At 36.8% G+C, this 13,922-nt stretch overlaps 1 protein-coding gene and 1 long non-coding RNA gene across 3 annotated transcripts in view; one reads left to right on the top strand and one right to left on the bottom strand.

Moving 5' to 3' along the window:
- HPSE2 (heparanase 2 (inactive)) overlaps window positions 1-13,922 on the top strand; it is a 740,027-nt gene that overhangs the window by 208,090 nt on the left and 518,015 nt on the right. The gene's annotated exons all lie outside the window — the stretch shown is intronic.
- On the bottom strand, window positions 4,347-9,846 carry LOC125148416 (uncharacterized). The gene is made up of 2 exons (XR_007145538.1): window positions 9,689-9,846; window positions 4,347-4,623 (listed from the first exon to the last, which is right to left on the bottom strand). It is a non-coding gene; the product is annotated as an uncharacterized LOC125148416 (long non-coding RNA).

Raw genomic sequence — 13,922 nt, 5'->3', positions numbered from 1 at the left:
TAAAAATGTGTACTAAAAGCATATATCAAAATGGCTTTAAAGATTCCAGTCTAATGAAAAGTAACATTCTATTGAAGGAAGAGCATTTTACATTAAGAGTCCAGATTTTAAACCCTAGTAGTAGCTCATCCAAACACAAGTGATGATTGTTGAGTTGTCAGTATTCTGAAATTGTGCAGTTAGCCATTAATCCTCATGGAAGTTTTCTGTTTATTTTGAAATATTGGACTAATTTTTTGCTGATTCTTGGCTGGTAGGGGTTGGGATGAGAAAAGAATCCTAGATTCCTAGAGTTGGATCGCTTCTTAGAGGTGGAGGCCTCATCTAGGCCAATCTACTATCAAAGCCTTGCTTAATTTCCCTTTGTAAAAGGGAACTTGCCAAATTGTTAACCAGGTTTTGCTTAAAGCACTTCCAGGATAGGGCAGCTCCTCATACCATGAGGTGGTCTAGCCATCTTTGAACAGACTTAGAAAGCTATGCCTTTGAAGAAAAGTTCCTATCTTTAGCAATATCTTGCATCCTTTAAAATTTCTGCCCATTGGTGGTAGGCCTGATCTATGGAATCAGAAAAGTCAAATCTAATTCTTTCACAAGTCGGCAATTCATAAGTTGGCTTTATTCCCCAAGCTTGGAGGGTATATTGTTAACATTATTCCTGCTTCTAAGGGAAGATGAAGATTCCTAAACAGACTGATTCTGTAGTTACTTTTCTTCAAAAGTATGTTTTATATTTACTTTTTTTAATGTTTTGTGCTTACCGATTTTCAAAGTGGTAGCTAATAAACACATTTACTTTCCTTCCTAGTCTTTTGGCCTTCCAAAATGATGGTTGCTTTATGTTTTGTTACTTTCAGTATTGATAAATATCATTTGATGTCCTCTGTAAGCAGAGTAAAGAATTTCATTCCCCCCCAAATCTCACTCCGTTTTGAATTCTTTCTTTTTTTTTTAATTTTTTTTTTTTTTTACATTTATTCATTTTTGAGAGACAGAGACAGAGCACAAGCGGGGGAGGGGCAGAGAGAGAGGGAGACATAGAATGAGAAGCAGGCTCCAGGCTCTGAGCTGTTAGCACAGAGTCCGATGTGGGGCTTGAACTCACGAGCTGTGAGGTCATGACCTGAGCCGAAGTTGGATGCCTAACCGACTGAGCCACCCAGGCGCCCTGAATTATTTCTTTATGGGAGATCAGCTGTGGTCACAAAAGAGAGGATTCTATTTTTTTTTATTTGTATATTGTCTTTATTCCTTCAATGTTTTCTTCTAGACTTTTATATTTTTTTCTAAAATCACTATGAGCATGGATTAGTCTTTTGGAGATGCAAACCTTATTAATGTATATTTAATACCTATTTTTAAAAATTAATTTATTGTCAAATTGGCGAACATACATGTATGTGTGTAAAGCGTGCTCTTGGTTTTTGGAGTAGATTCCCGTGGTTCATTGCTTACATACAACACCCAGTGCTCATTCCAACAAGTGCCCTACTCAATGCCCATCACCCATTTTCCTCTCTGTCCCACCCCCCATCAGCCCTCAGTTTGTTTTCTGTATTTAAGAGTCTCTTATGGTTTGCCTCCCTTCTCTGTTTGTAACTTTTTTTTCTCCCCTTCCCTTCTCCCATGGTCTTCTGTTAAGTTTCTCAAGATCCACATATGAGCAGAAACATATGATCTCTGTCTTTCTCAACTGACTTATTTCACTTAGCATAATACCTTCCAGTTCCATCCACATTGCTGTAAATGGCATGATTTCGTTCTTTCTCATTGCCAAATAGTATTCCATTATATATATAAACTATATCTTCTTTATCCATTCATCAGTTGATGGACATTTAGGCTCTTTCCATAATTTGGCTATTGTTGAAAGCACTGCTATAAACATTGGGCACATGTGTCCCTATATGTCCCTATGTGTCCCTATATGATTCAGCACTCAACAGAGAGGATCTATAGGTCTGTCATTAAGAATTAATCTTTGGGTAATTTTTTTTTCTGTCTAAAATAAGTGAATGAATAGACAATAAGAGTGTATCACTCCACTGCTCAAAAAATTTCAATCGACCATGACTGTCTTCCACTTATGTCTAAATGTCACAGTGCTACTCACAGTGTGATCCACAGATAGGCAGCATCAACATTACCTAGGAGATTATTGGAAATGAATTCCTGGGCTCCACCCAGACCTTTGTGATCAGAATCTCTGGTCCCAAAACTATCTGTTCTAGTAACTTCTCAGGGGATTCCTATGCACACTAAAGTTGGAGATGTAGTGGTATAAACTTCTTAGACTGACATTCAGTATCTACTGAAATGTCCAAACAATCTTTCTTTCTCTTGCCTATCTACTCTTAAGCTTTGTTCAAATTCAAATATTCAATATTCCATCATAGAACCTTAAGTTACTTTTCTACCAAATTTTACTTACACCATTCACTTGACTATGAATATCTTTACTGCCTTTTAAAATTAAGGTCCAACTCAAATGTGTCCTTTTCTATAAAGATATCAGAAAGTCCTGAACTATAAGTGGCTCTTCCTATTTTTTTGAACTGTCATAGCAACTTGCATCTCCCTGCACATTGCATTCTTTTCTAAATTAGAGGTATTATTTGTCATTTCTCCAAGCTTCTATCTACCTCCCTATTCCACACTGACTTAAGGAGAGGTCTCTTTTTTAACTTTCCATAAGCCTGTATTCAGAGATTAGAAAATGTTGAGCAAATGCAGTGATCTTCTATGAATGGAAAGGCAACATAGTCAGAATTTAGACATCTGGGTCCATGTCTAAGCTTTGCCATCAGTCATTTTGATTTCTTTGAGCAAGTCTCTTTGTTTCTCAGAAAGTCAGTGTTCTCATCAATAAAGTAAAAGGGCTGGTCTAAATGGTTGTTTCCCAAACAATGGTCTATAGACGAATGTCAGTCTTTGATGAAGTTTTTAGCAACTTAGGATGAAATGACAAAATAAGAAAAATGTGAGTTTTAATGAGGCTGCATCTATTTAATTTTTGAGTTCCAGCTTATGTCTTTCCCACATTTCTGTTATGTAAATGTCTATAACATTATGAAACAGTACTCATAATTGATGGTAGTTGCCATGTTAAATGTCTTCATTTTGCTAAAGCAAATGACTATGAGAAAATGAGCAACACTGTTTTGGTGCCCTCATTAATTATTTTTTTGAAATGTTACTGGTCCATGAAATCCATACATATGTGAATCACTGGCTTAGATGCTCTCCAGATCTCCTCACAGGGTTAGCATTCTGTAGTCTGTGAATTGTAGTTGGATCAGGCTTGGACATGAAACCCCAGTGGAGTACCCAGGTGCTACAGAACTGAAGTTCGGAATCCTACAAGAGACTGACTACATTGTCCCTGTGTTTCACTGTATAATCAGTACTTCAGGATGGTAGCAAGGATATGTGGCTGCTGGTAACCATGCTCTGGAGGGAGTCTGAAAGCTGGCCCTGGTGCTTGGAACTCTTTTAAGATCCTTCAGAACATCTCTAAAAGCATTTACACTGAAAAACTGCATGATTGAACCAAAGTGGAAATTTTCACAATTCCCCCTAACCCTTGAAAAAAGTTTTTGATTCATATTTGACAGGGCTAGAGCTTCCAGGTATAAGTTAAGGAAGTGGTATCAGTAGCAATTCTTCTAAAATGATGCATGTTTTCAGATATAGGACTGAATTTTATTGCAATAATAAAGGGACCATTTAAGAAAAGCTTATCAAACTGTCTTCAAGATTGCTTCATTCTATTTCCATTTCAGTTGCCATATCTGTTACAGTCCCCCAAGCACTGAGTCTTGCTGCTTTAGTATTCAAGCAGACTGACTCAAGAGGCTTTCTGTATCTAATTTTACAGTAGCATATCTCTCGATTATTAACACATTAAAGGCAATATACTTCTAGCATAGAAATCTGATACTAATTGGCTTTGGGATATTTTATTTAAAAAACATTTTCCAAATGGGGCTGTGAATTGTTAAGTTTCTTTATCCAGGACTAAAGAAAACATTAATTCTGCCAGGAAAAGTTTGTCTAGCAGGGCAGAAATATTAGAGTCTTGGAGTTTACCTGTCAATCTTATATTTTCATGTCCTTTGCCTAGAAACAAGCCTACAAGCTAATTGACTTCTGTTCCTTTCCTCTTGGCCTCTCATTTTTCTGAACATGGAGACTCAAATTAAAACAAAGATAAAATTCCAGGGGAAGCTGGCATTGATCAAGGTTTGGATTAAATTAAATTAAGTGCTTTTTATTGAACTCAGCAGTATTAGTTATTAAAACCAGAAGGCTTTCCCTTGGCTAGTGTAAAAAAAGAAAACAATGACTCATGCTGCGGCACAGATTTTACTGGGAAATTCAAGTGCTCGTTTTCTCTTATTCCATTAAAACTTTTGCAGACAAACACATGTAAACAAGATCAGGAGATGGAAAGCGGTGAGGAGTCAGTCTTTCTGGGTCCTGGTGCTTCATAAGCTCTAGCTTTCAGTTGCAGGAATTTAGGGAAAACATCTGGGAAGAAAACAGGAAGCATAGTAGGATTTTCTTCTTTGGAGGGCCTAAGTCAGATGAATTGCCAAAGTGCTTCTTTGTTTCTGTAGTGACCTGGAGTTGTGTATATAGGGAAAGGGAGAGGGGCAGTAGTTAGTGTAGCATAAAGAGCATCAGCTAGAAAATTAGACCCCCAAATCCCAGCTTTAGTTCTACCACACACTGGCTGGTTGGCCTTGTGTAAAATGCTTAACCTCTCTGCTCCTGTTTTCTCTGCTGTAAAATAAGGGGCTAGTCTGTGTAGTATCTAAAGACCCTGCTCTTATTTTGTCATCTATTTCTACGTTTTCTTTTGTGCTGTGGGAGACCACCATGACCTATAGTGAACACAGCAATTAACCTAGGCTAGTCCTGGCCAAATCTGGCCTGCTATCTATTATTATTATAATTATAATAACTATAATGATTATTGTAAATTAACTAAAAAATTCCATACTCTATTTAAATTTCTTTAGTTTTTACATATGTTCTTTTTCTGTTCAAGATACCATCCAAGATACCATATTACTTTTAGTTGTCATGCCGTTTTTAGATTCCTCTTGATTATGGCAGTTTCTCAGAGTTCCCTTTGTTTTTTATGACCTATTGGGAGTTGCTTGATGTTTTTCTCATCATTAGACCAGTGTTATAGGTTTTGGGAATAAAACCACAGAGGTAGAGGGCCATTCTCACTATATCATATCAACAGTATGTATTATTAACATGACCTATCACTGTTGATGTCAGCTTTGATCACCTGGCTGAGGTAGTGTTTGTCAGATTTCTCCACAATAAAGTTACTCTTTATTTCCCCCCTTTTCAAACTGTACTTTTGGAAGGAAGTCCTTAGGCACAGCCCATACTTAGATGATCCATCTTTTTGAGAATGGAGTATTCTTCTGCATGAGGGATTTGCCTCTTCTCTTCCATTTATTTATTTATTTATTTATTTATTTATTTATTTAGTCATTCAGTTATTCAGTCATTAATAACAGTATGAACTTAATATTTATTTTATTCTTTTGTTTCTAATCCAGTATTACTTTATCTGTTTCACTGCTCAAATTGTTCTTTCTAGCTTTGACCATTGGGAGTTCTTTCAGTTGGCTCCTATATGCCTCTGAATACTCCATCACTGAATTTTGTTGTTGTTATTTTTGAGCACTTCCTTTTCCTACCTGTTGTTGTAAATAAAGTTTTATTGGAACATGGCCACACTCATTCTTTAACATATTCCCTATGGCTACTTTTACACTACAAAGGCAGAATTAAATCACTGCTGCAAAGACCATATGACCTGCAAAGCCTAAAATATTTATTGACTAGAAAAATGTTTGCTGACTCTTGATTTGGACCATTCTCTATGTTTTCCAGTAATGAATTATAGCTGAAACTTGATGGAATATAATTTCCAGGATTTTCAGATTTAACTTTATGTCATTTTTTTCATGATCTAGACCCTAGATTGTGACCTAGAATATGATCTTCATTCGGAAGTATAAATCACCAATCGTATCATCAACAAGCCTTTGCTAAATACTCAGAGATTTGGGCGGTTATGTTCCTTCAGCTATGACTGCTTCCTTGCCCAGGTACTTGACCAGCTGCAGAGTGCCTTTTCTGGTAGCAGTTTTTCCATTGAAAGGGAAGATGTAAAGATCTGGTCTATTGTGTCTTTATTACTTTTACTAACTTGGAATTCATATAACCAAGGTCTGAGTTGTTTAAATGGCTGTGTATTGATAAAATCCTTATTGGTAGCACTAGATCTTCCCATGGAAGTAGATAGGTGGGACCTTGATGTGAAGAATGTCGACTAGAGTTTTGTATAAGGCCATCAAACTTATTTCATTGGCAAATTTACTCAAATTCGAACCAAAGGTTCCAGTAGTGAAATATGAGTGCATTAGCCCACTTCTCTTAAGTGTTCTCTAAGCCATATGCTCCGACCTATAGTGAGAGAAAATAAATCCTCCGTCTCCACAGTGGTTTAATATGTCTAAACATCTGGACTTAAACATAAATCTTATTTCAGTATGGTTTTCACAGTCCAACATCATCATCTCACCAAATTAGTAAAGTTGTCAATAGAGGGTGATTAGAGAAATAGGGTGATTTATTTCAAATAATAAGAGTATTAAAGTCCCAATGAAGCAACATTAATGTTATAAATTCAAATTATAGTTCAACCTTGTAATAACACAGATAAGAGTAGAGTGGACAAGGATAATGCTCATATTCTTTCTCTGGTGTATTGAGACTGATATCCTATGTAACACCATGCACACAGGAGACAGGATTTGACCTGTAGTATGGCCTGATTCATATTCTAGCATAGTGGTACTTCATAATATAATTTTATTATAAAAATAAAAATTAAAATAATGGACTGAGAAAGTTAAAGTTCTCTCAGGTACCTTAAGATTAGCACATAATATAAAGTCCTATTTCTTTCTTTGTTCACTGCCAATCTTTTCAAATGTGTTGTCTGTCTCATAGCCTCTACTTTTAGATCTTACTCTCATTAGTTGTCTGAAATCTATCCTTTTCTCTGATTTCTTGCCTGAACCAGAAAGAACTCTTGAAGATCACCATGACCTCCTAATTGCCAAATCCAGTTGTTTTTTTTTCCAAGCCTTAGTTTCCTTGATCTGTGTGCAACATTCGATACTGTTTTGCACCTCTAAATGTGTGTATGTGCACGTGTGTGTGTGTGTGTGTGTGTGTGTGTGTGTTTAAGTCTAGTTCTTAGTCTTTAGCTTTTGTCATTCTATGAAATTTTCCTTGGTGATTTTTTTTCCTACTTTGGTTCCACCTCAATGCAGAAGATGGTCAAATCTAAATCTGAAGCCTTTTCTCTCTCCACCAGACATTTTCCTGTGGTGTCTTGAAATCTCAAATTCAGTGTATTTTAACCTGTCATTTTTCTTTCTTAAATTTGGTTCCTATCTCCTAAATTTCTTATTTATATTAATAATACTACCGTTGTTAGGGTTGTCTGGGTCTTATCTTAGAGTGACATTTAATACACCTTTTCTCTTGTTTTCCATAGCAGTGAGTTAACAAGTGTTCATGACTTTCTCCTTGCACTGCTTTTTTTTCCTGCTCTGTCTTTCTGTAAATATTTACCTGTTACTGTCCACCATGTGCTAAAAATTGTTTTCATATTTCTCTTCCTGTCCCTTCTATCTTAGTTTACCACTCCACATTTACACTGTTACAATGACTATCTCTGCTTTATTCTTTCTCTGCTAATCTATCTATTATACCCCATGCCAGATGACATTTCTTAAAAAAAAAAAAAAAGTGAATCCCATAATGTCATTCAATAAACTATAGTGGCTCCCCACTATAAAGAGGATAAGGCAAAACTCTTAAGATTAATGGTACAATCCTTCCATGATTTGGCCCAGGCTTGTCTTTGGAGTGTCAGTTCCCTCTTCTTTTCTATATAATCCTCTTTTTCCAAAGCAAGCTTCTTTTAACCCTCTAAAGTACCTTTTATTTGGGCTTTGCCTCTTGCAAATCATGGCAGTCAGAGTCTGCTTACCTGAAATGCCTTCCCCATTCCATTCCTCGGTGAAATGTGCACATCTTTCAAATCCTAGCTCACATTTCATTTCCAATGATATTATATCAGTACAGAGTGGCAGCATGAAAAGGCAGCATGATATATAGATGGAGAACCAAGAGATTTGAACACAGAAGATTTACCTCTGCTAGTCATCATCTGGGTGACTTTGAACAAGTCACTTTGTCTGCCCAACCTTCTTTTCCTTATGTATAAAAGATAGAGTATACTGTTCTGTTTACAAGGATGTTAAGAAGATTAAAGAAAGATACGCAGACTCTCCAGGCATAGATGTGGCACCTAATCATTGTCTACAAATGTTTGTTGCATCTGAGTCTCCAAACCAAATTGCTATACCATTGTTTGCACAAGTCATTTTTCCCTCTGTGTATTTACTGCCCACTATGGTGAGCTATCTCTTTGTAATCTATCTCTTCTCTCTCTCTCTCTGTCTCTCTCCCTCTCCCTCTCCCTCTCTCCCTCTGTCTACTACTTGCATAGTACTTTGGGCATAGCACGGGAACAGTGAATATTGACTTGTATATTGTTTCCACTGATGGTACAGAATTTAACTGTAACTATGTCTCTCCTTTTCCCCCAACCTCAGTCATCCCCCCGCCTCCCCACTATCCCACATATCCTCCGAACTGTCCCCACCCCCACCTCCCACATACACCTGTGATACTCAGATTCAAGCAATAATAGATCTAATTCTAGCCTCAGTTACTTCTATCTCAGTTAATTCTATCTTTGACCTGCCTTGCCGTTTGGGTAGAGTGGAAGGAGGAAAGTTCAAGGACAAGTTCTTTCCTTGTTCGTTGATAATGATGAATTAATTTACAAGTTGGAATCCCTTTTGTATCCTCTGGTATCCAGGAGTTGTTGCTATAGCCTTATATTGATTGTTAAAGGAAAGAATGTACTTTTTGCATGAGTGGACCTCTTATTGTAGGATGGAACTCTGGGCACTGGGTTATCTTCAACTGGCCTTTCAAATAGTGAGTGCATGATTATCAAGCAGGAAGCATTGAAATTAAAAGCACAAATCCTTACGTAATCCTGAGAAGTGATGGGGAGTTGCTGGAAGGCTGAGTGATTTGGTTCAGTTGTTGTGTATGGAAAAAATGATATGAGGTCTAGAATCCAGAACTATTTGGAGTTAAATGAAGGAGGATCTGTGTTTCCAAGGAACTGAGGCCAAGGTGTGATGATTATTTACAGGCGTGTTCATACCCTTCTTACAAGAAGCATTCATAGGCATAGTACTGGCCAAAATCACGTGAAGAGATCTGTGGTCTTTCTTCTCTTCTGCATCTAGAATTCTCCTCTAGGTTAAACAAAAACTAACCGAGCTTTCCACTGGGTAGATACTTGAAGGCTATCACAGGGGGAAGAAAAACACTCAAAAATTTCTCCTTTGATTTGGCAAAACAAAAGTTTTCAAAAAGTTCCTGAAAGAAGAGAAGAGAGATGGCAATGTGTTTGTCTGTACTCCCATTAACACACATCACAGCTTTCTCTGTTCTATTTGCTTGTGATGAAATACATCAAACTAAATGTTGGCCTTACCTTAGATACAGGATAAAGACTTTGTAAAATTTCTGCACAGCTAAGCTCATGTGCAACATTGTACCTGGAAAGGAGACCTCAGAATGGAATGGTTTGGGCATAGCTAGTGGAAACATTTTTCCTGTTGTATTAGAAATAAACCAGTGCTCCTGATGGAAGGAAAAGGTACTGTGCTGTGGAACGTGCCCTCTGTGAGATGAGGCTCTGACCACTAATGACACTTGTGCTTTTCATTATGACAGAGGTGTTAACCACATCGTGCTGGCTGTGCTCCAGCCCAAGCCATTGCAGCCTCCTGCTTCTGCAGCCTTCTTCGTCTTCGCCTCAGTTGGCTGTAGAATTCTTTGCTTCCTGTCCTAAACTTTTGTGAGGTGTCATGGCTGTTAAACAGCTGCCATGTTGCAGGCCAGATGTCGCTGCACTTTAGTGCGCATGAAATGTTCCTCCTATAAAATATTAGATAGTTTAAAAATCTGTTTTGAAGGTTTGTAAAACACTTAGGATTCCTTCAGATAAGAAGGCTATTTGTATATTCTTAAATTGTGTGTGAAAAATGTGCCAAAGTATAAAATACAAAGGTTAGAAGTTCTATACTTCCTCAGTCTTCTGATTGTGAAGGTAAGCTGCTGGCTATTTTGAGGGGAACTAGTAGATATGATCCAATTAGATTTTCAAAAATCTATAACAAGATTTCTAATCAAAAGCCTTGAAATGTAGTTGTTGCACTGATTTAGGAGTGGGAAGAGTCTGTTTTGAGTGAAGTGGGGACTTTATTTAAGAACAAGGAACAAAAAGAAGGAATAATGCATACTTAGGTTATTTTAAAAATTGTTTTACTGAGGTATAATTTACGTAGAATAAAGTACAGAGATCTTACAATAACAGTTTTATCAGTTTTCACAAATGCATACCCTTGTGTAACCCCATCTCTGTTGGTACCCAGTATATTTCCATCACCCCCAGAAAGCTTCCTTATGCCCCTCCAGGCTGTCCTTATCCTGCCGCACCCTCAAATAACCAGTGGTCTTATTTCTATCACTGCAGATTGAATCTGACTATTCTAGGATTTCATAGCAGTAGAATTATGCAGCGTGTACTTTTTTGTGTCTGGCTTCTTTTACTTAGAGCAGCGTTTTTGAGATTTACTCATGTTGTTTTTTATATCAGTAATTTGCCCTCTTTTTTGTTGCTGAGTACTATTCCATTATGTGAATATACCACAGCTTCTTTATCTATTATCCTGTTGATGGACATCTGGGTTGTTGCCAGTCTTTGGTTGTTATGAATAAAGTTAATATGAACGTTTGTGTGCAAGGCTTTTTTTAGACATACATTTTCCTTTTTCTCATATAAATACATAGGAGTGGAATTCCTGAGTCATAGGTTAGATAGATATATGTTTAATATTTTAACAAACTGCCACACTATTTTTCAAAGTGGTTCTATCTACCACCTTACACTCCCACCAATAATATATAAGAAATTGTCTCACATCCTCTCCAACTTTAATTCTTTTTCATTTTACCAATTCTAGTGGGTATGGAGAAACATCTAATTTTTCTCAACTTATTTTCAAATAATTTTGGATTTACAGAAGTTTTGAAATGTATGAAAGTTTGGATTTGAAGGTTCTTAGAAACCCTTCACCTAATTTCCTTAAATGTTAACATCTTATATACCCTGGTACATTGTTCGAAATAAGAGATTGTCAGTGTTACAATACTGTTAACTAATTCACAGTTTTTATAATTCACAGTTTTTACTTGGATTTCCTTAGTTTTCCACTAATGTCCCCCCCCCACTTTTTTTTTTGGTTCCAGGATCCAGTCTGGGATACAGTATTGCAATTAATATTATTATGGTTTTAATATGTACCTTCCTGGTGACCAGTGATAAGCATTTGTCATTGACCATTTGTAGGTTTTACACTGTGCAGTGTCTGTCAAAGTGTTCTGCCTGGTTTTTCTTTGGGAGAGGGATTATTTGACTTTTTATCACTGATGTTTTTAGGAACTCCTTATTTGTTCTGGATATGGGTCCATTGTTCAATACATGTGTTGCAAATATTTTTTTTCAGTCTGTGGCTTGTCTGTTTTCTTTGTGGTGTCTTTTGATTAGTAGAAGTGAATATTTATCTTAAAGGGAAGTATTAATATTAGAGTTTCCATGGATCCAAAAGAGGACTCAGATTTAATAATTTTAAAATTAATCTGAAAAGAAGAACATAATTTTATTTTATTTTTTAATTTCTTATTTCTGTTTAATGTTTATTTTTGAGAGAGAGAGAGAGAGAGTGAGCACAAGCAGGGGTGGGGCAGAGAGAGAGAGAGGGAGACACAGAATCTGAAGCAGGCTCCAGGCTCTGAGCTGTCAGTACAGAGCCTGATGTGGGGCTTGAACTCAAAAACTGTGAGATCATGACCTGAGCTGAAGTTGGATGCCCAACCAACTGAGCCAACCAGGTGCCCCAGAACATAATAATTTTAAAATTAATCTGAAAAGAAGAACATATAATGACTCTTCAAAGAGATAGGTTGAATTAAGTTTGTCCAGATATTGAAATATAAACCAGAAGGGGGATATATCAGAAATAAGCCTAACAATAATAATAGCAATAGTAATTGCTAATACTTGCTGGGTGCCAACTATGTAGTGGACTCTTTGTCTACTGCTTCGTAGGTGTTACCTTATTTTATTTTCACAACAATCTTACGAGGTAGGATTATTAATCTCCACATTTAACTGTGAGGAACCCAACGTTAAAGAAGTTAAAAATTTGTTCAAATTATGGCTAGAAACAGTGAATTCAGGGTTTTAATCCAAATAGTCTGACCCCAGAGCTTGCAGGCTTAATTTCTGCAGCATTCTGACAGAAACAAAGAAAATCAGTAAATATCAGTATATGTGGCTATAAGCATAAAAATTAAGAGCTATGGAATACTGTTTCATGATGGGGTTGCTGTGGCAAAGGGTGCATATTGATAATTTTCTGGAAAACACTATTTTATCCTTGGGCAAAACAGGTGCCCAGAGTACCATGTGTAATTGTTTTGTTCACCAAACTTCAAAGTCATAGAATTAGAAAGTTCAACTAAAATAACAGAAGAGAGGGAGAGGTGGTGGTGATCAGTATATTCAGGAATAAATATACAGGGTGTATCTTTGAAAAGTGAAGAAATCTTTCCCAGAATCCCCCCATATTAGACTTCCATTTTTATTTCAATGGCTATTCCCAAACCAATAACTGGTGAAGAAATTGGAATTACTATGATTAAGTAGTCAAGATCTACTTACCTAACGTTGGGAAGGAATCAGCTTCCCCTGATACATAGCTGTCAGGTCTCGAACAAAACTGAGACCCTTTTTATAAAGGAAGAACTGACATATGAAGCTGAGAGGGAGCATAACCAAAATGTCTAAGTACCCAGAGTATGGACAAAATGAGAATGGTTCTTAGTCACTGTATCCCAGGACTGTAGCATAAGGGGGCCATCATTAAAACTTCTTCCATTGATGGAGGCATGAATATAATAATAGGAAGAACTCTTTTATATAACTTATGGGACTTATTAACTGAAGAGGTAGTGAAGAATAAAAATAGAAATATATTCAGAAGAAAGGTTGCAAGGTTTAATGAATCGCAGTTATATGAGTTTTTTAAGGGAGCTAGCCTGTGACAGAGAGGGGACAGGGTCATTCCAAAACTTTGATGTCCAAGAGGACAACTATGTTCAATTTTAACAAATCCCACTGTAAAATTATAGGACATTCTATATGTCTGAACAACTTGTCTTTTCCAGAATATGACTATTGTATTTTTATGTGATTGTATATGCAGCCCTCTCTGGCTCTCCTCATCCTTTAAGACTCAGTTCAAAAGGTGGGTCTTTTGTGAAGCCTTGCCCAGCATTTCCAGGCAGTTAGTCTCTGCTTTGTGTTCCTTGCAATTTCTTCTATTTTAGCACAAATTTCAGAGTTTAGGCAGTCTTATAGCCTAAATTTTTACTGCTGAATAACTGGGTGGCAAATCTTGAGGCAAATGTTGAGGTCAGAGAGATCAAAGAGAGCACAAGAATGTCTAATCCTCCCGTATACCCAGAACTAGAAAACTGGATATTGGTTAACTATAGCAATTCCTAATTCAACTATTATCCCTGTTGTAAACTAAGACTCCGAGAAGTTAAATAATTTGTCCAAAGTCAAACAGCTCTAAAGAAGGATAACCAGGATTTTA

Source organism: Prionailurus viverrinus, chromosome D2 (assembly GCF_022837055.1).
Source record: "Prionailurus viverrinus isolate Anna chromosome D2, UM_Priviv_1.0, whole genome shotgun sequence".
Taxonomy (NCBI): Eukaryota; Metazoa; Chordata; class Mammalia; order Carnivora; family Felidae; genus Prionailurus; species Prionailurus viverrinus.
The sequence above is the reverse complement of the archived record's forward strand: the minus strand, read 5'-3'. Positions and strand labels throughout refer to the sequence as shown.